Source organism: Somniosus microcephalus, chromosome 24 (assembly GCF_052327205.1).
Source record: "Somniosus microcephalus isolate GS21.2 chromosome 24, FLI_Smic_1.0, whole genome shotgun sequence".
Classification (NCBI taxonomy): domain Eukaryota; kingdom Metazoa; phylum Chordata; class Chondrichthyes; order Squaliformes; family Somniosidae; genus Somniosus; species Somniosus microcephalus.
The window spans coordinates 42,906,731-42,922,693 of NC_141010.1; the positions used below are offsets into that span (position 1 = coordinate 42,906,731).

Consider the following 15,963-nt stretch of genomic DNA (forward strand, 5'->3'; position numbering starts at 1 on the left):
ATAAAATTTCTTGCCAATTTTGAAAGAAGGGTGAGGAGTCTCTTTAAAGCAATGGTTAGCTTTATCTAATATTTGTTTGACATGACCCCGTCATCTTCCTATCCCTCATGGTGTCCTGCGCTATGCAACATTTTGATGTGAAGCAGAAAGCTGCCAATAGGGCTCTGGGGGTATAGCTCAGTGGTAGAGCATTTGACTGCAGATCAAGAGGTCCCTGGTTCAAATCCAGGTGCCCCCTCGTTACCATTTAGGCTCAATAATTAAAAATCTAATTCTCCACCATTGCTCTGTGTTCATTAACAATAATGCTGTTTCAGAGCCACTTTTCACCAACAGTCAATCCTTGTGGTGATGAAGCTGTAGATTGCTTATTTCGGTGATAGAGTCAGCGCAAACTGCAGTGAGAAAAGTGAAACAGCAATTTTAGTGTTGGTACAGGGATAAATGTAACCCAGGACCATGGCTGAGCTCCCTTGACCTTCTTCAAATAATGCCATGAGATCTTTTACACCCACCAGAGCTGACAGACAAGCCTCGGTTGAATGTGTCGCCTGAAAAATGGCCCTTGCAACAAGCCAGCACTTCCCTCAGACCTAAACTGAAGTGTTAGCCTGGATTATGTACTCAAGTCTTTGGAGTGGGGTAGCTTGAACCCACAACATTTTGACTCACTAGTGCGAGTGCTACCACTGAGCTTCAGCTGATGAATAGGGCGAGCAGCCTGAGCAAACATTCTCAGAGCGAGGTCGTGCACCAAGAAAAGTGGGAGATTTTTAAATATTTGCAAAAGTTTCCACTGGCAGTGCACTACCCACCTCTTTTTCCCACAGCAGAATCCTGTCCCCGGATGGGCATTAATCCTGCACACAGACCAGCGAGACCTTCCCCCATATGTTAATGACCTGGTGCCAGGAATGAGGCCGTGGGCATGGAGCGGGGCACCTCAGGAGCGGGTGAATATCCGGCTGGGCTGCAAATGTGCCCCAATTAAGAGAGGGTGGGGCTTGTGTGTAAATCTCAGGGCATTCTCGGTTGGATCATTCGGTTGCGAAGTTCATGGGACATTGGCTTGTGAGAGGGCTATAGCTCAGTGGTAGAACATTTGACTGCAGATTATAGAAGTTCCTGGTTGATATATAAATATCTCCTCATGAACTCCTATGTTATCACAGAGAACGATAGTTATACCCGCCGTCCGCTACACCATGTCCATAGTTACGATAGAAAGATATAATACTGAAGGAGGCCTTTAGCTCCATTGTGCCTGCACCGTGTGTTTGGCAGAGCTGTTCAATTAATCCCACTCCACTTCCCTTACCCCATAGCCCTGTAGATGTTTCCCCTTCAAGGATTTATCCAATTCCTTTTTGAAAGTTACCATTGAATCTGCTTCCACCACCCTTGCAAACAGTGTATTCCAGACCACAACAACTCGCTGTGTAAAAAAATGTCTCCACATGTTGCCTTTTTTTCCCTTGTCAATCACCGTAAATCTGTGTCCTCTGGTTACTGGCCCTTCTGCCACTAGAAACAGCTTAATTTGCACAATAAAAAACTTCCATGATTTTGAACAGCTGAAAAATAACTCTGCATAAAATTTCTTGCCAATTTTGAAAGAAGGGTGAGGAGTCTCTTTAAAGCAATGGTTAGCTTTATCTAATATTTGTTTGACATGACCCCGTCATCTTCCTATCCCTCATGGTGTCCTGCGCTATGCAACATTTTGATGTGAAGCAGAAAGCTGTCAATAGGACTCTGGGGGTATAGCTCAGTGGTAGAGCATTTGACTGCAGATCAAGAGATTCCTAGTTCTAAATCCAAGTGCCCCCTCGTTACCATTTAGGCTCAATAATTAAAAATCTCTTTCTCCACAGTTGCTCTGTGTTCATTAACAATAATGCTACTTCAGAGCCACTTTTCACCAACAGTCAATCCTTGTGGTGATGAAGCTGTAGATTGCTTATTTCGGTGATAGAGTCAGCGCAAGCTGCAGTGAGAAAAGTGAAACAGCAATTTTAGTGTTGGTTTAGGGATAAATGTAACCCAGGACCATGGCTGAGCTCCCTTGACCTTCTTCAAATAATGCCATGAGATCTTTTACACCCACCAGAGCTGACAGACAAGCCTCGGTTGAATGTGTCGCCTGAAAAATGGCCCTTGCAACAAGCCAGCACTTCCCTCAGAGCTAAACTGAAGTGTTAGCCTGGATTATGTACTCAAGTCTTTGGAGTGGGGTAGCTTGAACCCACAACATTTTGACTCACTAGTGCGAGTGCTACCACTGAGCTTCAGCTGATGAATAGGGCGAGCAGCCTGAGCAAACATTCTCAGAGCGAGGTCGTGCACCAAGAAAAGTGGGAGATTTTTAAATATTTGCAAAAGTTTCCACTGGCAGTGCACTACCCACCTCTTTTTCCCACAGCAGAATCCTGTCCCCAGATGGGCATTAATCCTGCGCACAAACCAGCGAGACCTTCCCCCATATGTTAATGACCTGGTGCCAGGAATGAGGCCGTGGGCATGGAGTGGATCACCTCAGGAGCAGGTGAATATCCGGCTGGGCTGCAAATGTGCCCCAATTAAGAGGGGGTGGGGCTTGTGTGTAAATCTCAGGGCATTCTCGGTTGGATCAGTCGGTTGCGAAGTTCATGGGACATTGGCTTGTGAGAGGGCTATAGCTCAGTGGTAGAACATTTGACTGCAGATTATAGAAGTTCCTGGTTGATATATAAATATCTCCTCATGAACTCCTATGTTATCACAGAGAACGATAGTTATACGCGCCGTCCGCTACACCATGTCCATAGTTACGATAGAAAGATATAATACTGAAGGAGGCCTTTAGCTCCATTGTGCCTGCACCGTGTGTTTGGCAGAGCTGTTCAATTAATCCCACTCCACTTCCCTTACCCCATAGCCCTGTAGATGTTTCCCCTTCAAGGATTAATCCAATTCCTTTTTGAAAGTTACCATTGAATCTGCTTCCACCACCCTTGCAAACAGTGTATTCCAGACCACAACAACTCGCTGTGTAAAAAAATGTCTCCACATGTTGCCTTTTTTTCCCTTGTCAATCACCGTAAATCTGTGTCCTCTGGTTACTGGCCCTTCTGCCACGAGAAACAGCTTAATTTGCACAATAAAAAACTTCCATGATTTTGAACAGCTGAAAAATAACTCTGCATAAAATTTCTTGCCAATTTTGAAAGAAGGGTGAGGAGTCTCTTTAAAGCAATGGTTAGCTTTATCTAATATTTGTTTGACATGACCCCGTCATCTTCCTATCCCTCATGGTGTCCTGCGCTATGCAACATTTTGATGTGAAGCAGAAAGCTCCCAATAGGGCTCTGGGGGTATAGCTCAGTGGTAGAGCATTTGACTGCAGATCAAGCGGTCCCTGGTTCAAATCCAGGTGCCCCCTCGTTACCATTTAGGCTCAATAATTAAAAATCTCTTTCTCCACAGTTGCTTTGTGTTCATTAACAATAATGCTGCTTCAGAGCCACTTTTCACCAACAGTCAATCCTTGTGGTGATGAAGCTGTAGATTGCTTATTTTGGTGATAGAATCAGCGCAAACTGCAGTGAGAAAAGTGAAACAGCAATTTTAGTGTTGGTTTAGGGATAAATGTAACCCAGGACCATGGCTGAGCTCCCTTGACCTTCTTCAAATAATGCCATGAGATCTTTTACACCCACCAGAGCTGACAGACAAGCCTCGGTTGAATGTGTCGCCTGAAAAATGGCCCTTGCAACAAGCCAGCACTTCCCTCAGACCTAAACTGAAGTGTTAGCCTGGATTATGTACTCAAGTCTTTGGAGTGGGGTAGCTTGAACCCACAACATTTTGACTCACTAGTGCGAGTGCTACCACTGAGCTTCAGCTGATGAATAGGGCGAGCAGCCTGAGCAAACATTCTCAGAGCGAGGTCGTGCACCAAGAAAAGTGGGAGATTTTTAAATATTTGCAAAAGTTTCCACTGGCAGTGCACTACCCACCTCTTTTTCCCACAGCAGAATCCTGTCCCCAGATGGGCATTAATCCTGCGCACAGACCAGCGAGACCTTCCCCCATATGTTAATGACCTGGTGCCAGGAATGAGGCCGTGGGCATGGAGTGGGGCACCTCAGGAGCGGGTGAATATCCGGCTGGGCTGCAAATGTGCCCCAATTAAGAGGGGGTGGGGCTTGTGTGTAAATCTCAGGGCATTCTCGGTTGGATCATTCGGTTGCGAAGTTCATGGGACATTGGCTTGTGAGAGGGCTATAGCTCAGTGGTAGAACATTTGACTGCAGATTATAGAAGTTCCTGGTTGATATATAAATATCTCCTCATGAACTCCTATGTTATCACAGAGAATGATAGTTATACCCGCCGTCCGCAACACCATGTCCATAGTTACGATAGAAAGATATAATACTGAAGGAGGCCTTTAGCTCCATTGTGCCTGCACCGTGTGTTTGGCAGAGCTGTTCAATTAATCCCACTCCACTTCCCTTACCCCATAGCCCTGTAGATGTTTCCCCTTCAAGGATTTATCCAATTCCTTTTTGAAAGTTACCATTGAATCTGCTTCCACCACCCTTGCAAACAGTGTATTCCAGACCACAACAACTCGCTGTGTAAAAAAATGTCTCCACATGTTGCCTTTTTTTCCCTTGTCAATCACCGTAAATCTGTGTCCTCTGGTTACTGGCCCTTCTGCCACTAGAAACAGCTTAATTTGCACAATAAAAAACTTCCATGATTTTGAACAGCTGAAAAATAACTCTGCATAAAATTTCTTGCCAATTTTGAAAGAAGGGTGAGGAGTCTCTTTAAAGCAATGGTTAGCTTTATCTAATATTTGTTTGACATGACCCCGTCATCTTCCTATCCCTCATGGTGTCCTGCGCTATGCAACATTTTGATGTGAAGCAGAACGCTGCCAATAGGGCTCTGGGGGTATAGCTCAGTGGTAGAGCATTTGACTGCAGATCAAGAGGTTTCTGGTTCAAATCCAGGTGCCCCCTCATTACCATTTAGGCTGAATAATTAAAAATCTCTTTCTCCACAGTTGCTCTGTGTTCATTAACAATAATGCTGCTTCAGAGCCACTTTTCACCAACAGTCAATCCTTGTGGTGATGAAGCTGTGGATTGCTTATTTCGGTGATAGAGTCAGCGCAAACTGCAGTGAGAAAAGTGAAACAGCAATTTTAGTTTTGGTTTAGGGATAAATGTAACCCAGGACCATGGCTGAGCTCCCTTGACCTTCTTCAAATAATGCCATGAGATCTTTTACACCCACCAGAGCTGACAGACAAGCCTCGGTTGAATGTGTCGCCTGAAAAATGGCCCTTGCAACAAGCCAGCACTTCCCTCAGACCTAAACTGAAGTGTTAGCCTGGATTATGTACTCAAGTCTTTGGAGTGGGGTAGCTTGAACCCACAACATTTTGACTCACTAGTGCGAGTGCTACCACTGAGCTTCAGCTGATGAATAGGGCGAGCAGCCTGAGCAAACATTCTCAGAGCGAGGTCGTGCACCAAGAAAAGTGGGAGATTTTTAAATATTTGCAAAAGTTTCCACTGGCAGTGCACTACCCACCTCTTTTTCCCACAGCAGAATCCTGTCCCCGGATGGGCATTAATCCTGCGCACAGACCAGCGAGACCTTCCCCCATATGTTAATGACCTGGTGCCAGGAATGAGGCCGTGGGCATGGAGCGGGGCACCTCAGGAGCGGGTGAATATCCGGCTGGGCTGCAAATGTGCCCCAATTAAGAGAGGGTGGGGCTTGTGTGTAAATCTCAGGGCATTCTCGGTTGGATCATTCGGTTGCGAAGTTCATGGGACATTGGCTTGTGAGAGGGCTATAGCTCAGTGGTAGAACATTTGACTGCAGATTATAGAAGTTCCTGGTTGATATATAAATATCTCCTCATGAACTCCTATGTTATCACAGAGAACGATAGTTATACCCGCCGTCCGCAACACCATGTCCATAGTTACGATAGAAAGATATAATACTGAAGGAGGCCTTTAGCTCCATTGTGCCTGCACCGTGTGTTTGGCAGAGCTGTTCAATTAATCCCACTCCACTTCCCTTACCCCATAGCCCTGTAGATGTTTCCCCTTCAAGGATTTATCCAATTCCTTTTTGAAAGTTACCATTGAATCTGCTTCCACCACCCTTGCAAACAGTGTATTCCAGACCACAACAACTCGCTGTGTAAAAAAATGTCTCCACATGTTGCCTTTTTTTCCCTTGTCAATCACCGTAAATCTGTGTCCTCTGGTTACTGGCCCTTCTGCCACTAGAAACAGCTTAATTTGCACAATAAAAAACTTCCATGATTTTGAACAGCTGAAAAATAACTCTGCATAAAATTTCTTGCCAATTTTGAAAGAAGGGTGAGGAGTCTCTTTAAAGCAATGGTTAGCTTTATCTAATATTTGTTTGACATGACCCCGTCATCTTCCTATCCCTCATGGTGTCCTGCGCTATGCAACATTTTGATGTGAAGCAGAAAGCTGCCAATAGGGCTCTGGGGGTATAGCTCAGTGGTAGAGCATTTGACTGCAGATCAAGAGGTTCCTGGTTTAAATCCAGGTGCCCCCTCATTACCATTTAGGCTGAATAATTAAAAATCTCTTTCTCCACAGTTGCTCTGTGTTCATTAACAATAATGCTGCTTCAGAGCCACTTTTCACCAACAGTCAACCTTGTGGTGATGAAGCTGTGGATTGCTTATTTCGGTGATAGAGTCAGCGCAAACTGCAGTGAGAAAAGTGAAACAGCAATTTTAGTTTTGGTTTAGGGATAAATGTAACCCAGGACCATGGCTGAGCTCCCTTGACCTTCTTCAAATAATGCCATGAGATCTTTTACACCCACCAGAGCTGACAGACAAGCCTCGGTTGAATGTGTCGCCTGAAAAATGGCCCTTGCAACAAGCCAGCACTTCCCTCAGACCTAAACTGAAGTGTTAGCCTGGATTATGTACTCAAGTCTTTGGAGTGGGGTAGCTTGAACCCACAACATTTTGACTCACTAGTGCGAGTGCTACCACTGAGCTTCAGCTGATGAATAGGGCGAGCAGCCTGAGCAAACATTCTCAGAGCGAGGTCGTGCACCAAGAAAAGTGGGAGATTTTTAAATATTTGCAAAAGTTTCCACTGGCAGTGCACTGCCCACCTCTTTTTCCCACAGCAGAATCCTGTCCCCGGATGGGCATTAATCCTGCGCACAGACCAGCGAGACCTTCCCCCATATGTTAATGACCTGGTGCCAGGAATGAGGCCGTGGGCATGGAGCGGGGCACCTCAGGAGCGGGTGAATATCCGGCTGGGCTGCAAATGTGCCCCAATTAAGAGAGGGTGGGGCTTGTGTGTAAATCTCAGGGCATTCTCGGTTGGATCATTCGGTTGCGAAGTTCATGGGACATTGGCTTGTGAGAGGGCTATAGCTCAGTGGTAGAACATTTGACTGCAGATTATAGAAGTTCCTGGTTGATATATAAATATCTCCTCATGAACTCCTATGTTATCACAGAGAACGATAGTTATACCCGCCGTCCGCTACACCATGTCCATAGTTACGATAGAAAGATATAATACTGAAGGAGGCCTTTAGCTCCATTGTGCCTGCACCGTGTGTTTGGCAGAGCTGTTCAATTAATCCCACTCCACTTCCCTTACCCCATAGCCCTGTAGATGTTTCCCCTTCAAGGATTTATCCAATTCCTTTTTGAAAGTTACCATTGAATCTGCTTCCACCACCCTTGCAAACAGTGTATTCCAGACCACAACAACTCGCTGTGTAAAAAAATGTCTCCACATGTTGCCTTTTTTTCCCTTGTCAATCACCGTAAATCTGTGTCCTCTGGTTACTGGCCCTTCTGCCACTAGAAACAGCTTAATTTGCACAATAAAAAACTTCCATGATTTTGAACAGCTGAAAAATAACTCTGCATAAAATTTCTTGCCAATTTTGAAAGAAGGGTGAGGAGTCTCTTCAAAGCAATGGTTAGCTTTATCTAATATTTGTTTGACATGACCCCGTCATCTTCCTATCCCTCATGGTGTCCTGCGCTATGCAACATTTTGATGTGAAGCAGAAAGTTGCCAATAGGGCTCTGGGGGTATAGCTCAGTGGTAGAGCATTTGCCTGCAGATTAAGAGGTCCCTGGTTCAAATCCAGGTGCCCCCTCGTTACCATTTAGGCTCAATAATTAAAAATCTCTTTCTCCACAGTTGCTCTGTGTTCATTAACAATAATGCTGCTTCAGAGCCACTTTTCACCAACAGTCAATCCTTGTGGTGATGAAGCTGTGGATTGCTCATTTCGGTGATAGAGTCAGCGCAAACTGCAGTGAGAAAAGTGAAACAGCAATTTTAGTGTTGGTTTAGGGATTAATGCAACCCAGGACCATGGCTGAGCTCCCTTGACCTTCTTCAAATAATGCCATGAGATCTTTTACACCCACCAGAGCTGACAGACAAGCCTCGGTTGAATGTGTCGCCTGAAAAATGGCCCTTGCAACAAGCCAGCACTTCCCTCACACCTAAACTGAAGTGTTAGCCTGGATTATGTACTCAAGTCTTTGGAGTGGGGTAGCTTGAACCCACAACATTTTGACTCACGAGTGCTACCACTGAGCTTCAGCTGATGAATAGGGCGAGCAGCCTGAGCAAACATTCTCAGAGCGAGGTCGTGCACCAAGAAAAGTGGGAGATTTTTAAATATTTGCAAAAGTTTCCACTGGCAGTGCACTACCCACCTCTTTTTCCCACAGCAGGATCCTGTCCCCAGATGGGCATTAATCCTGCGCACAGACCAGCGAGACCTTCCCCCATATGTTAATGACCTGGTGCCAGGAATGAGGCCGTGGGCATGGAGTGGGGCACCTCAGGAGCGGGTGAATATCCGGCTGGGCTGCAAATGTGCCCCAATTAAGAGGGGGTGGGGCTTGTGTGTAAATCTCAGGGCATTCTCGGTTGGATCATTCGGTTGCGAAGTTCATGGGACATTGGCTTGTGAGAGGGCTATAGCTCAGTGGTAGAACATTTGACTGCAGATTATAGAAGTTCCTGGTTGATATATAAATATCTCCTCATGAACTCCTATGTTATCACAGAGAACGATAGTTATACCCGCCGTCCGCTACACCATGTCCATAGTTACGATAGAAAGATATAATACTGAAGGAGGCCTTTAGCTCCATTGTGCCTGCACCGTGTGTTTGGCAGAGCTGTTCAATTAATCCCACTCCACTTCCCTTACCCCATAGCCCTGTAGATGTTTCCCCTTCAAGGATTTATCCAATTCCTTTTTGAAAGTTACCATTGAATCTGCTTCCACCACCCTTGCAAACAGTGTATTCCAGACCACAACAACTCGCTGTGTAAAAAAATGTCTCCACATGTTGCCATTTTTTCCCTTGTCAATCACCGTAAATCTGTGTCCTCTGGTTACTGGCCCTTCTGCCACTAGAAACAGCTTAATTTGCACAATAAAAAACTTCCATGATTTTGAACAGCTGAAAAATAACTCTGCATAAAATTTCTTGCCAATTTTGAAAGAAGGGTGAGGAGTCTCTTTAAAGCAATGGTTAGCTTTATCTAATATTTGTTTGACATGACCCCGTCATCTTCCTATCCCTCATGGTGTCCTGCGCTATGCAACATTTTGATGTGAAGCAGAAAGCTGCCAATAGGGCTCTGGGGGTATAGTTCAGTGGTAGAGCATTTGACTGCAAATCAAGAGGTCCCTGGTTCAAATCCAGGTGCCCCCTCGTTACCATTTAGGCTCAATAATTAAAAATCTCTTTCTCCACAGTTGCTCTGTGTTCATTAACAATAATGCTGCTTCAGAGCCACTTTTCACCAACAGTCAATCCTTGTGGTGATGAAGCTGTAGATTGCTTATTTCGGTGATAGAGTCAGCGCAAACTGCAGTGAGAAAAGTGAAACAGCAATTTTAGTGTTGGTTTAGGGATAAATGTAACCCAGGACCATGGCTGAGCTCCCTTGACCTTCTTCAAATAATGCCATGAGATCTTTTACACCCACCAGAGCTGACAGACAAGCCTCGGTTGAATGTGTCGCCTGAAAAATGGCCCTTGCAACAAGCCAGCACTTCCCTCACACCTAAACTGAAGTGTTAGCCTGGATTATGTACTCAAGTCTTTGGAGTGGGGTAGCTTGAACCCACAACATTTTGACTCACGAGTGCTACCACTGAGCTTCAGCTGATGAATAGGGCGAGCAGCCTGAGCAAACATTCTCAGAGCGAGGTCGTGCACCAAGAAAAGTGGGAGATTTTTAAATATTTGCAAAAGTTTCCACTGGCAGTGCACTACCCACCTCTTTTTCCCACAGCAGGATCCTGTCCCCAGATGGGCATTAATCCTGCGCACAGACCAGCGAGACCTTCCCCCATATGTTAATGACCTGGTGCCAGGAATGAGGCCGTGGGCATGGAGTGGGGCACCTCAGGAGCGGGTGAATATCCGGCTGGGCTGCAAATGTGCCCCAATTAAGAGGGGGTGGGGCTTGTGTGTAAATCTCAGGGCATTCTCGGTTGGATCATTCGGTTGCGAAGTTCATGGGACATTGGCTTGTGAGAGGGCTATAGCTCAGTGGTAGAACATTTGACTGCAGATTATAGAAGTTCCTGGTTGATATATAAATATCTCCTCATGAACTCCTATGTTATCACAGAGAACGATAGTTATACCCGCCGTCCGCTACACCATGTCCATAGTTACGATAGAAAGATATAATACTGAAGGAGGCCTTTAGCTCCATTGTGCCTGCACCGTGTGTTTGGCAGAGCTGTTCAATTAATCCCACTCCACTTCCCTTACCCCATAGCCCTGTAGATGTTTCCCCTTCAAGGATTTATCCAATTCCTTTTTGAAAGTTACCATTGAATCTGCTTCCACCACCCTTGCAAACAGTGTATTCCAGACCACAACAACTCGCTGTGTAAAAAAATGTCTCCACATGTTGCCTTTTTTTCCCTTGTCAATCACCGTAAATCTGTGTCCTCTGGTTACTGGCCCTTCTGCCACTAGAAACAGCTTAATTTGCACAATAAAAAACTTCTATGATTTTGAACAGCTGAAAAATAACTCTGCATAAAATTTCTTGCCAATTTTGAAAGAAGGGTGAGGAGTCTCTTTAAAGCAATGGTTAGCTTTATCTAATATTTGTTTGACATGACCCCGTCATCTTCCTATCCCTCATGGTGTCCTGCGCTATGCAACATTTTGATGTGAAGCAGAAAGCTGCCAATAGGGCTCTGGGGGTATAGCTCAGTGGTAGAGCATTTGACTGCAAATCAAGAGGTCCCTGGTTCAAATCCAGGTGCCCCCTCGTTACCATTTAGGCTCAATAATTAAAAATCTCTTTCTCCACAGTTGCTCTGTGTTCATTAACAATAATGCTGCTTCAGAGCCACTTTTCACCAACAGTCAATCCTTGTGGTGATGAAGCTGTAGATTGCTTATTTCGGTGATAGAGTCAGCGCAAACTGCAGTGAGAAAAGTGAAACAGCAATTTTAGTGTTGGTTTAGGGATAAATGTGACCCAGGACCATGGCTGAGCTCCCTTGACCTTCTTCAAATAATGCCATGAGATCTTTTACACCCACCAGAGCTGACAGACAAGCCTCGGTTGAATGTGTCGCCTGAAAAATGGCCCTTGCAACAAGCCAGCACTTCCCTCAGACCTAAACTGAAGTGTTAGCCTGGATTATGTACTCAAGTCTTTGGAGTGGGGTAGCTTGAACCCACAACATTTTGACTCACTAGTGCGAGTGCTACCACTGAGCTTCAGCTGATGAATAGGGCGAGCAGCCTGAGCAAACATTCTCAGAGCGAGGTCGTGCACCAAGAAAAGTGGGAGAATTTTAAATATTTGCAAAAGTTTCCACTGGCAGTGCACTACCCACCTCTTTTTCCCACAGCAGGATCCTGTCCCCAGATGGGCATTAATCCTGCGCACAGACCAGCGAGACCTTCCCCCATATGTTAATGACCTGGTGCCAGGAATGAGGCCGTGGGCATGGAGTGGGTGAATATCCGGCTGGGCTGCAAATGTGCCCCAATTAAGAGAGGGTGGGGCTTGTGTGTAAATCTCAGGGCATTCTCGGTTGGATCATTCGGTTGCGAAGTTCATGGGACATTGGCTTGTGAGAGGGCTATAGCTCAGTGGTAGAACATTTGACTGCAGATTATAGAAGTTCCTGGTTGATATATAAATATCTCCTCATGAACTCCTATGTTATCACAGAGAACGATAGTTATACCCGCCGTCCGCTACACCATGTCCATAGTTACGATAGAAAGATATAATACTGAAGGAGGCCTTTAGCTCCATTGTGCCTGCACCGTGTGTTTGGCAGAGCTGTTCAATTAATCCCACTCCACTTCCCTTACCCCATAGCCCTGTAGATGTTTCCCCTTCAAGGATTTATCCAATTCCTTTTTGAAAGTTACCATTGAATCTGCTTCCACCACCCTTGCAAACAGTGTATTCCAGACCACCACAACTCGCTGTGTAAAAAAATGTCTCCACATGTTGCCTTTTTTTCCCTTGTCAATCACCGTAAATCTGTGTCCTCTGGTTACTGGCCCTTCTGCCACTAGAAACAGCTTAATTTGCACAATAAAAAACTTCCATGATTTTGAACAGCTGAAAAATAACTCTGCATAAAATTTCTTGCCAATTTTGAAAGAAGGGTGAGGAGTCTCTTCAAAGCAATGGTTAGCTTTATCTAATATTTGTTTGACATGACCCCGTCATCTTCCTATCCCTCATGGTGTCCTGCGCTATGCAACATTTTGATGTGAAGCAGAAAGTTGCCAATAGGGCTCTGGGGGTATAGCTCAGTGGTAGAGCATTTGCCTGCAGATTAAGAGGTCCCTGGTTCAAATCCAGGTGCCCCCTCGTTACCATTTAGGCTCAATAATTAAAAATCTCTTTCTCCACAGTTGCTCTGTGTTCATTAACAATAATGCTGCTTCAGAGCCACTTTTCACCAACAGTCAATCCTTGTGGTGATGAAGCTGTGGATTGCTCATTTCGGTGATAGAGTCAGCGCAAACTACAGTGAGAAAAGTGAAACAGCAATTTTAGTGTTGGTTTAGGGATTAATGCAACCCAGGACCATGGCTGAGCTCCCTTGACCTTCTTCAAATAATGCCATGAGATCTTTTACACCCACCAGAGCTGACAGACAAGCCTCGGTTGAATGTGTCGCCTGAAAAATGGCCCTTGCAACAAGCCAGCACTTCCCTCACACCTAAACTGAAGTGTTAGCCTGGATTATGTACTCAAGTCTTTGGAGTGGGGTAGCTTGAACCCACAACATTTTGACTCACGAGTGCTACCACTGAGCTTCAGCTGATGAATAGGGCGAGCAGCCTGAGCAAACATTCTCAGAGCGAGGTCGTGCACCAAGAAAAGTGGGAGATTTTTAAATATTTGCAAAAGTTTCCACTGGCAGTGCACTACCCACCTCTTTTTCCCACAGCAGGATCCTGTCCCCAGATGGGCATTAATCCTGCGCACAGACCAGCGAGACCTTCCCCCATATGTTAATGACCTGGTGCCAGGAATGAGGCCGTGGGCATGGAGTGGGGCACCTCAGGAGCGGGTGAATATCCGGCTGGGCTGCAAATGTGCCCCAATTAAGAGGGGGTGGGGCTTGTGTGTAAATCTCAGGGCATTCTCGGTTGGATCATTCGGTTGCGAAGTTCATGGGACATTGGCTTGTGAGAGGGCTATAGCTCAGTGGTAGAACATTTGACTGCAGATTATAGAAGTTCCTGGTTGATATATAAATATCTCCTCATGAACTCCTATGTTATCACAGAGAACGATAGTTATACCCGCCGTCCGCTACACCATGTCCATAGTTACGATAGAAAGATATAATACTGAAGGAGGCCTTTAGCTCCATTGTGCCTGCACCGTGTGTTTGGCAGAGCTGTTCAATTAATCCCACTCCACTTCCCTTACCCCATAGCCCTGTAGATGTTTCCCCTTCAAGGATTTATCCAATTCCTTTTTGAAAGTTACCATTGAATCTGCTTCCACCACCCTTGCAAACAGTGTATTCCAGACCACAACAACTCGCTGTGTAAAAAAATGTCTCCACATGTTGCCTTTTTTTCCCTTGTCAATCACCGTAAATCTGTGTCCTCTGGTTACTGGCCCTTCTGCCACTAGAAACAGCTTAATTTGCACAATAAAAAACTTCCATGATTTTGAACAGCTGAAAAATAACTCTGCATAACATTTCTTGCCAATTTTGAAAGAAGGGTGAGGAGTCTCTTTAAAGCAATGGTTAGCTTTATCTAATATTTGTTTGACATGACCCCGTCATCTTCCTATCCCTCATGGTGTCCTGCGCTATGCAACATTTTGATGTGAAGCAGAAAACTGCCAATAGGGCTCTGGGGGTATAGCTCAGTGGTAGAGCATTTGACTGCAGATCAAGAGGTCCCTGGTTCAAATCCAGGTGCCCCCTTGTTACCATTTAGGCTCAATAATTAAAAATCTCTTTCTCCACAGTTGCTCTGTGTTCATTAACAATAATGCTGCTTCAGAGCCACTTTTCACCAACAGTCAATCCTTGTGGTGATGAAGCTGTAGATTGCTCATTTCGGTGATAGAGTCAGCGCAAACTGCAGTGAGAAAAGTGAAACAGCAATTTTAGTGTTGGTTTCGGGATTAATGTAACCCAGGACCATGGCTGAGCTCCCTTGACCTTCTTCAAATAATGCCATGAGATCTTTTACACCCACCAGAGCTGACAGACAAGCCTCGGTTGAATGTGTCGCCTGAAAAATGGCCCTTGCAACAAGCCAGCACTTCCCTCAGACCTAAACTGAAGTGTTAGCCTGGATTATGTACTCAAGTCTTTGGAGTGGGGTAGTTTGAACCCACAACATTTTGACTCACTAGTGCGAGTGCTACCACTGAGCTTCAGCTGATGAATAGGGCGAGCAGCCTGAGCAAACATTCTCAGAGCGAGGTCGTGCACCAAGAAAAGTGGGAGATTTTTAAATATTTGCAAAAGTTTCCACTGGCAGTGCACTACCCACCTCTTTTTCCCACAGCAGGATCCTGTCCCCAGATGGGCATTAATCCTGCGCACAGACCAGCGAGACCTTCCCCCATATGTTAATGACCTGGTGCCAGGAATGAGGCCGTGGGCATGGAGCGGGTGAATATCCGGCTGGGCTGCAAATGTGCCCCAATTAAGAGAGGGTGGGGCTTGTGTGTAAATCTCAGGGCATTCTCGGTTGGATCATTCGGTTGCGAAGTTCATGGGACATTGGCTTGTGAGAGGGCTATAGCTCAGTGGTAGAACATTTGACTGCAGATTATAGAAGTTCCTGGTTGATATATAAATATCTCCTCATGAACTCCTATGTTATCACAGAGAACGATAGTTATACCCGCCGTCCGCTACACCATGTCCATAGTTACGATAGAAAGATATAATACTGAAGGAGGCCTTTAGCTCCATTGTGCCTGCACCGTGTGTTTGGCAGAGCTGTTCAATTAATCCCACTCCACTTCCCTTACCCCATAGCCCTGTAGATGTTTCCCCTTCAAGGATTTATCCAATTCCTTTTTGAAAGTTACCATTGAATCTGCTTCCACCACCCTTGCAAACAGTGTATTCCAGACCACAACAACTTGCTGTGTAAAAAAATGTCTCCACATGTTGCCTTTTTTTCCCTTGTCAATCACCGTAAATCTGTGTCCTCTGGTTACTGGCCCTTCTGCCACTAGAAACAGCTTAATTTGCACAATAAAAAACTTCCATGATTTTGAACAGCTGAAAAATAATTCTGCATAAAATTTCTTGCCAACTTTGAAAGAAGGGTGAGGAGTCTCTTTAAAGCAATGGTTAGCTTTATCTAATATTTGTTTGACATGACCCCGTCATCTTCCTATC

General features: G+C 45.3%; 9 non-coding genes across 9 annotated transcripts; all 9 read left to right on the forward strand.

The window, feature by feature from the left end:
- Positions 1 to 166: 166 nt before the first annotated feature.
- On the forward strand, positions 167 to 238 carry trnac-gca (transfer RNA cysteine (anticodon GCA)). Its single transcript has one exon. It is a non-coding gene; the product is annotated as a tRNA-Cys (tRNA).
- A 3,111-nt stretch (positions 239 to 3,349) lies between these two features.
- Positions 3,350 to 3,421, forward strand: trnac-gca (transfer RNA cysteine (anticodon GCA)). Its single transcript has one exon. It is a non-coding gene; the product is annotated as a tRNA-Cys (tRNA).
- Positions 3,422 to 4,940: 1,519 nt separating this feature from the next.
- Positions 4,941 to 5,012, forward strand: trnac-gca (transfer RNA cysteine (anticodon GCA)). Its single transcript has one exon. It is a non-coding gene; the product is annotated as a tRNA-Cys (tRNA).
- Positions 5,013 to 6,531: 1,519 nt separating this feature from the next.
- trnac-gca (transfer RNA cysteine (anticodon GCA)) lies at positions 6,532 to 6,603 on the forward strand. The gene has a single exon. It is a non-coding gene; the product is annotated as a tRNA-Cys (tRNA).
- A 1,518-nt stretch (positions 6,604 to 8,121) lies between these two features.
- Positions 8,122 to 8,193, forward strand: trnac-gca (transfer RNA cysteine (anticodon GCA)). The gene has a single exon. It is a non-coding gene; the product is annotated as a tRNA-Cys (tRNA).
- A 1,513-nt stretch (positions 8,194 to 9,706) lies between these two features.
- Positions 9,707 to 9,778, forward strand: trnac-gca (transfer RNA cysteine (anticodon GCA)). Its single transcript has one exon. It is a non-coding gene; the product is annotated as a tRNA-Cys (tRNA).
- A 1,513-nt stretch (positions 9,779 to 11,291) lies between these two features.
- On the forward strand, positions 11,292 to 11,363 carry trnac-gca (transfer RNA cysteine (anticodon GCA)). Its single transcript has one exon. It is a non-coding gene; the product is annotated as a tRNA-Cys (tRNA).
- A 1,503-nt stretch (positions 11,364 to 12,866) lies between these two features.
- Positions 12,867 to 12,938, forward strand: trnac-gca (transfer RNA cysteine (anticodon GCA)). Its single transcript has one exon. It is a non-coding gene; the product is annotated as a tRNA-Cys (tRNA).
- A 1,513-nt stretch (positions 12,939 to 14,451) lies between these two features.
- On the forward strand, positions 14,452 to 14,523 carry trnac-gca (transfer RNA cysteine (anticodon GCA)). The gene has a single exon. It is a non-coding gene; the product is annotated as a tRNA-Cys (tRNA).
- Positions 14,524 to 15,963: the final 1,440 nt, after the last annotated feature.